This window comes from Pteropus alecto, unplaced genomic scaffold (assembly GCF_000325575.1).
Source record: "Pteropus alecto unplaced genomic scaffold, ASM32557v1 scaffold63, whole genome shotgun sequence".
In the NCBI taxonomy this organism is placed as follows: domain Eukaryota; kingdom Metazoa; phylum Chordata; class Mammalia; order Chiroptera; family Pteropodidae; genus Pteropus; species Pteropus alecto.
This window is the reverse complement of record NW_006434897.1, coordinates 6,775,649-6,788,309: the sequence shown is the minus strand read 5'-3', so window position 1 is coordinate 6,788,309 and position 12,661 is coordinate 6,775,649. Positions and strand designations below refer to the sequence as shown.

At 32.5% G+C, this 12,661-nt stretch overlaps 1 pseudogene; it reads left to right on the top strand.

Annotated features, from left to right (window-relative positions):
- Positions 1-1,024: 1,024 nt before the first annotated feature.
- On the top strand, positions 1,025-1,143 carry LOC112478904 (annotated as a pseudogene).
- The last annotated feature ends 11,518 nt before the right edge of the window (positions 1,144-12,661 follow it).

Below are 12,661 nucleotides of genomic sequence, written 5' to 3'. Positions count from 1 at the left end.
CAAGAAAAATACATTAATAATTCTATTTTCTTTTAATATAAATAAATGCATTAGATACAATATTGTAGAAAATCATTTAGTATTTTAAGTAGAATAATATCAATTTCACCCACAATTTTATAAAAAATTAAACACATATTTTATATACTATATGGAGTTTATATTATTTTCTTTGGTCCAGTCAACTATCTTTGACTCAAACATGAATACTATTTTGGCAACGAGAGGTGGTAAATTCAATGTAAATAAAATTTTGTTCGTTTCTCAGCTTAAAAAAGAAAACTAGTTTAGTACAGGATCTCCACTCCCCATGCTGTATATTTCTGAATGTTCTACAACATCCATTGCCTGATGCCATTAGACATTCCTAGGGACTGGCACAGGACCCATTTGCATTCTTCAGAGTAAAACATTGAGAAAGAATTTATGGAGATTGAAATGTGAGCTAAATTGAGAGCATAATTCCAAGCAGATGATTTCAGTTAATTAAAACTAGTAATACAGGTTCTATATAAATGGGTGCTGGTAATTTCCAGAATATATGAGGACATCTACTGAACTATACATTTTATCACAGTCTAATAAGCTGTGATAAAATGCTTTAACTACTATGAGGATTTATGGAACCAACCGTGTTTATCAAACTGATATTCAGTCAACTCTGACATACTAAAAGAGGGCCTGGTTTGGGTTATCCATGCCCTTACTACTGTTTATCTTCCTTTCTACCTACCTCTAAGCTCATTATATCCTCCATCAGAGGAATAACAGGAAATCATTCAATCACATCTAATGTTTTGGGTGAAACTTGCCTCGTGTGAGCGAGAGCCTGGCAAAAATTACGTCTGAGATTTAGCTGAAGAATATGTTCATGTTTCATTTCTGGTCATACAAGAAGAAACTAATCATTAATTTCTAAAACTTAACAGATAATGAGAGCAACACTGATCAACTTGCTCAGTGTTTAGTCATGTTCTTGCCTTTGTGTGTATCTTGTCCAGTGGGCCATATCAAGAGATGTCATGTCTATGGTCATGCCCCCCTGAACAAACCCGATCCCGTCTAATCTTGGAAGCTAAGCAGGGTCGGGCTTGGTTAGTACTTGGATGAGAGACCACCTAGGAAGAATAGGTGCTATATGCGTAAAGAATAAAAAATAAGGAATTGTAAGCTGACAAGGTCCTTGCAATCTGTGAGGTCAACCAAGGGTTGTCTCGCCTAAAAAAAATAAAAAATAAAAAAAAGAGATGTTACTAATTTCAACCATTTTTTAGGTGTCAATATCTGCTAGATAATAATTAAAATTTTCCAAATGAAACCATTTCTTTTATTTTCTAATATGAAGCTTATTAGAGCATCAACTAATAACATGAATATAATGCCATTGGTGATGAGCATCTTCTTTCACTCAATCCTGTTATTAAATGGGATCACAAAGTAGTCCTATTGATATTTAGCTATGGTCACAAAAAACCTACCACATGGTGCCAAATAATATTCAGGACCTAAAGAATTTGGCTTACAGAGTTTATGAGTAAAACTGCCAAGGCTCCACTAATACAGGCAATATGAGAACTCATATTTTATTTGAATATATGTTCTACATATTTTAGCATGACTTTGAGTATGTATAAAATTGCTTTTTGAAGAAAGGTCGACTTTGAAGAGGAAGGCCCCTGTTATGTCTAATCTTTATGCAGAAACCCAATTATGAACATTCGGGTTGTTTCTCAATATTAATTAAATGATGCCAGACTTTCTAGTAATATATATGGTAACCTAGATAGAATCTTTATTTTCTAAAATCTTACTAAAATGTGTTTTTTTGCAAGGACTATATGTAAGTTGGTCATGAAGCAAATACTTAATGAAAGTTTGTTATAATATTGTAATTATGATGATAACTAATAATAAATTTGATAATGTTATAATAACAAATATCATTTATCAAGCTGAATAGTATATATAAAATTTTATTTAATTATCATAACAATATTATAAGGACTACTATTAACAAATAGTATGTGTTATGTTCTTACTCTCCGCCAGGATGTCAGAATCTGGGCTGTTTTCTTTTTAATATTAATTTATCTAATTTTTAACAAGTTAACATTTAATATAAAGTAAGTATTCTTCACCTCCTCTTTATTAATCAAGAAATCAAACTTTACAAAGTTATGTGCATTGCATTGCTAGCTGCTCTATAGTTTGGAACATATTCACTCAATGTTGACAATCCAAGGTAGCACATACAATAGCTATACTCTTTAATAGTTGTCTATTTATTGCAAACCCCTTTCCCCTACCATCAATGATCAAAGAAGTGACATTGATAGCCTATTTCCTCTAGTATCTCACCTTGATCTAAAAGCAAAATATCCCCAGTGTCTAGGTATAGTTGTCTTTGGCAAACATGACTAAAGCTGGACACGTGTTTAGGAAATACTGATGGAGCATCACCTGACTACAGCTGGTTCCCTAATTTTAGGAACTTATTCAAATCCATCTGAATAAGCAGAATATTCATACGAGTACCAGTCAGTGTTCAGGCTGACTCCTTTCACAATATCCCTTCACTGCACCTCATTTCTTTTTGATAAGTATAGATCTATTCATGACTGAACCATCTTCCCTAAGATTGATATATCAGAATGTGTGGGCTACAGTACTTATTAGCATTAATGACTGTCTTGATTTTATTGATGACATAAAGTTCAGTGGCTTTAGAAATTAGAAAAGAAAAAGAATGATTGCTTAATGAATTCTAGTTTCATTGCAAATCTAAATACTACTTCCTCATGAGCATTCTTTTCACTTTTCCAAATTTAAAAGAATAAATTATTTCTATAAGAAATTCATTATGGTTGGGTGGTTATAAATATGAATTCTTAACTCAAAGATTTATTTATGAACTCTGGTTCCATTACTTACCTATGTGAACTTGGACAATTCACTTAACTTACTCCTGTCAGATTTTTCATAACACAGAGGCAATAATGCTAGTTATCTCATAAAATTTCTGTGATGATTAAATGAGTTAAAACATGAAAGAATTTAAAGCTGTGCTTGGCACATATGAAATGCTTGCTAAATACCAGCTAAATAATAATGATGTCATTACCAACTCAGGTTGGCTTTTTCATCAGATATTGATTAGCCAAAGTTACAAAATATGCCAGTAAGGAACTCAAGCCTCAAAAAACTGAATTCTTCAGCAACCCAAGTTAGCTTCAAATGGATCTACAACTAGCTGAGTCTCAAATGAGACAGTAGGCCCTAGCAACCCCTTGACTACAACATCATAAGACCCTAAAAGTAGGTCCCAGTTTAGTCATATCCAGACTCCCAACTGGCAGAAAATGTCAAATAAATGCATCATCTTTTAGAGAACTACATTTGTTAAGCAGCAATAGATAGCTATTTACAGGCAGTGGAGAGTACAGGTAATTATGAGCTTTCTAGTTTAAGAGTCTATATGTATAACTATGTTAAGTTTGAGATATTATTTGCTATACAGAAGTTGAATGGTCCAGGGACTAAATGAGGACCATTTGACTCAGCAGTAGCACTGATTTCTTACTGGCAGTTTGACAAGTTAGCAGGCCCTGAACCAGATGCAGTGGATCAAAATAAACCAGAGATTCAAACTGGTGACAGAAAAAACATATAAGTGGCTACTCCAAACAAATTTTTTTTTTCACTGAATGAAAAGGAAATAAATAGCTGGCCTGAGGAAGAGGTAAAGTTAAAGGTGCATTATTTTATGGTGAGGTAAGAAAAGGGAGTAGATAACTTCAGGAAAGTAAGAAAAGAGGAAAAGGACTTAACTGTACTTTTTAATGGAAAGGAAGAAATTTACATATAGCACAGAGTTAGAACAAGGTAAAGAAGAGGCAAATAACCCTCCATATCTGAAAAACTGGGTAAAAGCAATACTTAAGTCACATAGATGTTCGGGAAATTAAATAAGATAAAAAATATAAAGCTTTTAGTACAGTGTTTAATCTGTAGTAAACCATAAAAAAGTATCAAGTACTACTAATTTTGTTATTATTAGAGATACCAAGAGAGAATTAGTGGCATACGGCTTGAAGATGGCAAAAGAAGGGTACACATACATAGAATGATAACCATTTTTTTTTTTTTTTCATGAAAAGAGAGATGCTAGATGAGTTAAGAACCTACAGTTGGGAGCCATTAGAGAGAATGTGGAATCTAGGATAATTGAGGTAAGCTTGTCTGCATGTAAAAGCTCCATTGAGTTTTCTGTGATGAAGGCATGCATTGGGTGGCCTATACTGACAGCTAAGGCCATGTTCTAGTCTATTTTCTCTTGCTCTTCCAATTGTTAATTAAGCTTCCTGTGCTTCACCTTAACACCTTACTTTACTTTCACGGAGGGAGAGGCATAAAAATGCCAGGTTTCTGGTGAATCTGATTTAGGATTAAGGTAAATTCTATTTGAAATATCTGAAAAATATTATTTTAAATTTAGATACAAGATCTGTTATGCTTGTCATTTTCAGAAATTGTTTTTAAGCATGTAACTGAGTAATTGAAGACTCCTTGTCTTAAATTTTGAATCTTCAGTTTGTGTTAGCAACCTCTCACACACATCTAGGCAGAAGTGTTAATCTTGTACTGAACTCTGAGTTGGTTAATGTGCTTTTCTCATCATGTTACCTTCACACTCGGCTCTAATTTATAAATCTCACCAGTGTAGGCAATTTTGCTATCTTTTCACAAGATGACAGAATTCTTGGTTCAATGATGAAGTGTGAAAAACTTTCTACTAAAATAATAAATGTGATACATGGTATTAGAGGCTTTATTTTCCAAATTACTAATGTAGTATTCAAGCTGTTGGAAAAATTTTAAAGGAAATGAACAGTTTTGTGCATCCCCCAAATTTTCAAACTATATAAAAAAAAAAAAAAAAAGAACAAAACTAGATTGGACATATGTTTAATTTTTGATAGACGTCATATCACATTTGCCTTATTTAGTGTATGGGCATATTACAACTAGGATAAATAAACATGGCAAACTAATGAATGTAGAATGGACAAGTATTTAAATAATTAAAAATAATTAGAATGTTATGGTAACGGCATTAAATCTTTAAGTATTTTTATTACTACATACCAAATATAAACATTTTTTTCTGAAAAAAATGTATACAGCCATTAATAATGGCATTCTGTAAGCTCTGACATTTTTAAATATAAATACACAAAGAACCTGGTTTTTTTTAATTGTCCATTCTCTTATTATATTGAAAGAGAGGAAAATTACTTTATTCTGAAAGGATATGGGTAAGATAAGCAGAGGTAGATTTAGTATAAAGCTAAAGAAACTCAAGCTCCAGGGCCTGTCACTTCCCTGGGCCTCTGAGAGTTGGACTTTTTTGTGAGGTGTTCTAGGTTGCGAAGAGAAACAAAATTGCAACCAGGATTCTTTCTTATGAAACATTTCTAATACTTTTTCTAAAAATACTTAGAAGAAAAAAGGACCTGAATTTACAAGCCTCCAACAGTTTGTTTTGGTTTCTTTTCTCTTTTAAATAGACACTCTGTACCTAATTGTGTATTTGCATTTTTTTTCTTTGTGGGGAGCATTGAACAATCTGTAAACTTCAGACTCCATCAAAACCTAAATCATGTCTTTGAGCTAAGTCAATTAGTGTAAAGAACTGCACTGGTAGCACCTCTATGCTTCGGGACACATGAAGTTCTGGAGGTACACAGCTAGATTGGTTGATTGCATTTTTAGAATTTTTTTTTTTCCATGAAAACAGTATACCTAGCAGTTAGTTTTTTCGCACAAACTGCTGAAGTCTATTGGACCAGTAAATAACTAGAACTATAATTCCGTGGGGTTAATCTATGGAAGGAGATAGTAGGCACAGAAAGAGGAAGAGAGAGAGAAGGAGGGGAGAGGACAGATAAAAGGGAATTAAGAAGAGGTAGGATGGAGTTGGGAAAGTAGAAAAAGATTAGGAAAAGAAGGAAGGAGAGGAGTGGGGGAAGGAGAAGAAAGAAAGAAAATAGGGAGAAGGGATGTACTGTCTCTCCTCCCTACTCTAAGATATGTTTTAGGCAAAATTTTGAAATAGGAAAGAATTTTTTTTGAATCTCTTCCCTCTGAATTCTCCAAAGCTATATAAGTCGCTAATATTTTCTCCATTCCAGAGTGCTTAATTTTCTAATAGCATCTGTATTACCAGTTGAGCTAAGCTTCAGCCTAATGAGTATGACCTATCTCTGATGTGGAGTGCAGGCATCTGAATAAACAAAATCCCTTATAGTAACTACAAGACCAAGAACTCCTTATTCCTTCCAAAGTATGTGTTCACTTTGAAAAGAGAATATTTAGTTTTTCAGTTGGATTTCTTGTTAAGGAACAATCAGAGAGTGCACCGGTATGAAGTGGGAACCATCAGGCAGTGTGGTGGCAGTAATGGCAATTGGGGGGGGACAACAGGGGAGACACTTTGGGTAGAAGGAGCACTCAGGTATTCCAGAATTGCTAGGTCAGCTTGTTTAAATTACTTCTTCTTTCCAGAGCTTCCTAGCTACTTCCTCTTTTACATATACAGATTACCCAATACTGCAAGTTTGGAAGTGACAGTCATTTTTAAATAAAGATTGTTTGTAAGCCAGGCACTTTCTACACATATCTCATTGCAGCCCAAGGCAGTCTACTCATACATGGCTTCTTTCTCTGATCCCCAGCCCACATTCAGGTGAGGTCCCCATACGATATCCATGGTTTTTCCCATTAGTTTTGTCCGTAAGAGCAGAGTAAATGAAACAAAATCTAAGTTTCAGTTCAATTACTTCAGACAACAGCACATACTGAAGAGAGCCAAGTCATTGTTTCTTTTTCTGTCACTATTAGCTTTGAACCATTGTGGAGCAGTAAGAGATTCTATGCATTTTAAAGTTATTCCCACAAAGGAAGCGAACAGTAGCTGAATCTGCATGAATTTTTGGTTTATATATCTTTTTGTGGTCTATATGACAATATCTTACCATTCTTTTCATAAACTTTTGGATTATTTTCTCTTATATTAAAATGAAGAGTGAAGAATTTATCTTTAACTATTGTCTCATTGCTTTGTCAATTAAAAACAAAAATTCTACCCACGTATTGCCAAACAACATTGAACCATTCAATCTCAGATACATTCTTCACCAGAACTGGGACCATCAAGGCGAAAGATATATATCCTGAAAACAAGAAGCTGCAAATGTGATTTTCTTTTGCTTATGAAGTTAAATTGAAAATAACTGAATTTACTTTATTTTCCATTTTCTTATACAAGTTGTCATCAGATTAGAGATAAAGTGAAAATGCTTAGTTCATTTAATGAAATTAAACCTAATAGGAGCTTTGTTTAATTATCTAAGAGCAGAGTCAGCCAGAGCCTGGTGCTGAGAAAATGATGGATCCGGTGAAAGCACTTTAATCCAGGGCTAACCTACTAGCTGTAGCTTTCTTTGTGTGCATATTAATTGTAAAGGGGAACTTTTATGTATCATTTAAGTGGATCTTTTATAATTCAAGCCTTCTTTATGCGAAGTGCAAAATGTATGCTTAGTTTTTCCAGTAACACTTGGGGAAATGCCTTGTAAATGGGTATATAAATTTGCTTAATTAATCAAACAAAAGGAAAAGCTTTTAAAGAGGAAAATCATGACGGGAACTTAAAAGAAGGAAATTAAAAAGATAAAGCTTATTACGGCCTAGTAATTTCAATTCATGCTGTAAATAAAATAGGTTTAAAAGCAAAGCCAGTGCAAATATGCCTCTACAGCAGGTTCTCTGGGATAATTGGCTGTGGCCCAAGAATTACCAATGGGATTTGAGTCAATATTGTTTTTTGAGTGTCCTTGGACTATTGAATTTATTAAGTGGTTTATTTGTAGTAAAGACATTCTCCAAGTAACCTTGCCTATACTCCACATGTGATCTCTAAGTCACTAGCTAGGTACAAGAGTTGAATTCTGATAAATAAGGGTTTTCAATGTTGATCTTGGAAGCTATGCTGCTCTACAGTTAAAAGTGATTTTTAAAATCATACTGATTTGAAAGCTTTGTAAATTATATTCACTTATAAACATTTCCAAGAAATTTGACCAAACTCTTAGTGAAATCAGCTTCAATTAAAGTCCTCAGTCTATGGCAAACAGGCCATGGGAACCTGCAGTTCCAGTGGTTGATAATGATACTCTATTTCTTTGATGGTCTGTTGGGCAACGACATGAATTATTGGGGGCCCTTTTACAGTTGCAGAAGGCTGAGCGCCATGCCTGAGCTACTGAATCAAAATTCACTTTTTATCAAGATCCCAGGTTTGGGAACGACTGTTCTAGCTAATGTGGGTATGCCAGACAGTGAGAGCATCTTCTTATTCCTTTGATTTGTATTTGTACCTGGCATCCTATTGATTCATAATTTGATGGCATTGTATGTGCCACCAATTTTTTTTTTTTTTTTTTTTTACATTTTTAGGGACATATTTCTCTTTTCTTCTAATGGCTTGTAATAGTAATTTAAAATAGTTCAGAATAGGCAAACGAGTTAAGAAGTTATTTGAGCCATAGAAATAAAGAATTATAAATAGGTCTCAATTTGGGTAAAGCATGAGCTCAAACATTTTTCAAATTCTAAGATTAAAGTACAAATCAACTATGTGTGTTTTTGCAAATTGTCCCTCCCATTAAAAAAAAAAAGATTCTCACCATTTTCAAGTTTCTCTGTGGGTTACAATTTATAAGCTACTTTGCTATAGAAAATGATTTTGTTCTTACTATGTACAATGATTTGATTCAGTGATTTAATTATTTGCTATTATAATTCTAATTTAGGCATTTGTCATAACAATTGTAAAAACAAGAAAAATATATGGGTTACAATATAAATAGCTAACATTTATTGAGAAATTTTCTATATGCCAGTAATTTTTCTAAATATATCTATATATATTGTTTATTCCACACACTAACTCTAAGAAATAAGTACAATTATTAAACTGATTTTACATTTGTAGAAACTGAAGCATAGAAATGTTAAGTAACTTTTCCAAAATTATACAGCAAGATTATAATGGAGTTGAAATAGAAATTTAAGTAGTCTATACTCCTAACTAAAATATTATGACACCCTAAACAATCTCAATACTCAATAACAGGAAAGTGGTTAGGTAAAGTTCATGTCAATGTCAAAATATTAGGTAATCATTTTAAATGACATTTGGGCAGCATGAGGTACATTCTCTGCTTAAGTCTTTCAAGGCTGAAATCTAGGTGTTAGCCAAGTTATATTCTCATCTTCAGGACTGAGAAAGGGGATTCATATGGATTATCGACAGACTCTAGTCCCTTGTACCTGTAAGACCTCTAAGTCCCTTGTACCTGTAAGGTTTTTTTGTTGTTGTTGTTTGTTTGTTTGTTTGTTTGTTTGTTTCTGACTGTGATCCAAACATTGTTCTTAGCTTCTAGAAGCAGATTCATATCTCTCCATATAGTCTTTCATCTTCAAAGCCATCCTTCTCATTCTCCTAACCTCTCTGATCTGTCCTTTTGCTTATAGCCAGAGAAAACTCTCTGCTTTTAAAGGGCTCATGTGATAATCATGGGAATTATATCACATCATACTCAAAGGTTCTACTCACATTCAGAGAAGAAGTAATTCCACAAGAACCAGGGTGATTGAGAGGTCAACTGAAAATTTTATCCACCACATCTTTCTTTCCACATTTTTCTGTTTAACTAAATTTCTGTAATGAGAAATATGTTTTCTAATCCAAAAATAATTTATAAAATTAGTTTGAATTCTTTTTAGAGTAAATTAATGTAATAAAGATAGAATTAAAATTTACATTGTAAATTAAAAACCCATATTTCTCCTTATTTAAAAAGGAATTTAAATAAAATTAGAATGATCCATGTGTTCTTTTGCTGTTGGTGCCTATTTCCTCTTGAAATAATCTATATATTTTTGCATAATTATAACTAATGTCTTTAGGCCGGTTTATTTCTCATAAACCAAGCCAAGTTGGTTTACTTAGTAATAAGAATCAAAGGTATACCCTGCCTACTGCCTCCAGCTCAAGCACCCATTAATTCAAAGGCATTGCAGTGAACTGCTGTTAGGTTGACATACCAAATTATAAGAAAACAGGCTTACTGCTTTTATATGTAGGGAGTTTAAATGACATTTCTGGGGAGGGGGCTGTGGAACAGAAAGAGCTGCTATTTCTGTCAAGTTATTGAATGTTTCATCTGTTTGCTAGAGTTGCAGGCAAAATAGCTGGAGGCTAGACAGGTATATTGCTCTTTTAAAAACAGATGGTGAAATTCTCAAGAGATTTGAGAGGGAGAGAAAACAGAAACCCCAATGGAGTCACAGATTTCTATAAAATGAGAGATCTTCTATATAATAGTAGGTATAAAATCACCGCTGCAGTCTTTGATTCTCTTTTACCTCTCTAAAAGTTATATGATGTTTATTAATAAGATGTTTACCCTATGATATTTTTTCCCAATGTTTGTTTTTTAATAGCAAATTTTAAAAATAATTTTTATATAGCACTATTACTGTTATATTCTCATCTAAAAATGATAACATATAACTATTATTCTAGAGAAATTTTACTTATTGCCTAAATTTATATCTCATAGTTGAGGTTATTGATTGCCTGGTAAATGCAAATATACTTATTAAATTAAATTATTACTTTTATGTTGATGTAATATTTAGTTCTGTAGTAAAATACATCATTGGAAAGGCCAAGTTGGAGACTGCTGTCCTAATTCTATCTAGGAGGGTTTCTATTGCTATGTTGAAAGGAAATAGATATTAAATTTTCTTCAGAATTTACCTGCAATAGGTATTATAAAATGATGAGATCAGATATAAATATTAATGTAGCATATGCCCTTATCATAAGAATTACACATACTAGTGTGGGGGCTAAAAAAAAATTAATACTTTTCCTCTCATGTTCTAAGTTCTTCTAGCCAGGTAAATAATCAAATTAACAGAGATTAATAGGAGAGAAACAATCTTTTAATATATGCACATGGATAATTAAAATACACATGAAAATTCAAAAGACATTAAGGAAACATTGGGTATATATGATATTTTGGGCAAAGAGAAAAGTGGGGGATCAAATATTACATATTAGAAGTGAGAATGGGTGATTTGCCAGTAGTTGAGGAAGAACTGAACACACGAGGCAGGCAAATTCTTGCGAAGCATCTCAGAAACAATGGGACACAGCGGTATCTACCTAACAGGCCCATGACTTAAGCCCTTTGTTTGATGTACTTAAGTAAAATTAGGCTGAGGCAACATCCTACAATTCCTTTCCTGGAGTAGGTCTTTCCATCTGAACTTTTTAGGCAGGGAGGGGGAAGGTCAAATGTTCTTTCTGAGTCTTTTGTTTCCTAATAACCAGCTTAAAATCTCAAAAGGTAGCTTCAGAGTGGCAAAACTTTAGTCCCCTTCAATAGCAACTACTCTACATTTATTTAACTTTACATCTCAGAAAATTATTAAAGAATAATTAGTAGATGGCATTATTATGAAACATGTAATGTATAAAACATTTGAGAAGCAGTTTGCCTTATTTCTAACTTTAGAGAGTAATGTATTTAAAAATTTGATAGAAGAAGAAACAATATATAAAAATAACAACTCACTCTATTTACTGTGGCTAAGCAAAATAAGGTTAAAACTTGGTTCTACTGAGTGAATTAAACATGATCCTGCAATGTGACTGTAAAAATAAGAATACTATTTGGATTAACTAGCATTTCCATAAAATTAGCTGATTTATTACAATCTGAGTCTTGCTTTCCTCCAAGTATCAGCGTTTATCAATATATCTTATATAGGCTGTTTCTTTCTTTTTTTTTTTTGATATAGGTATTATTCTTAGAAAAAAGAAAAGAGAAAGTCATTCTAATTACAGCATAAATAAAATACATAAACTTTAAAATTTGAAAATAAAATTAAGCAAAAGACCTAGAAGAAACAAGCTATTTAATCTCATTATGTCATAAAATATTATCTGAATACATGGGAAGACCATGTATCTTCCTCATATTAAAAGTTATTTTGATATATACGTATCATCTCTCCAAAAGATTATGTATATGCATATCTAATAGGTATCTCAAAAGTGATTTTAGGGGGAAATGAATTTAGTAATGTTCTTCTACGTATTTATATATATATTTTTTTATTTTAAATAACAAATACTACCTGAGACTGACCAAAAAAAAAAAAAAGAGAGAGAGAGAGAAGAATCAGGGGAAAGAAACCTTGTTTAAATGGTGACAAGACATAGTCTAAAGATATTGTCATCAAATTAACATGGTTTTGGCATAGGTAAAACAAAAGGTGCTGACACAAAATGGGTAACCATCTAAAAGAATATAAAATTTAACCCCTATTTTATACCGTATATATTAGTTTTTTAATGGCAAGTAAAACATAATATTAATTTTTAACTGTTTTCTTGTATTTAACTTAGTACTATGCACACATATAGTATCTGCCTAAAAAATACATATTAATTCGTTTAAATGATAAAAATTTAAAATAATATTGTATCTATCAAAAAGTGAATTCGTATAAAATCTTA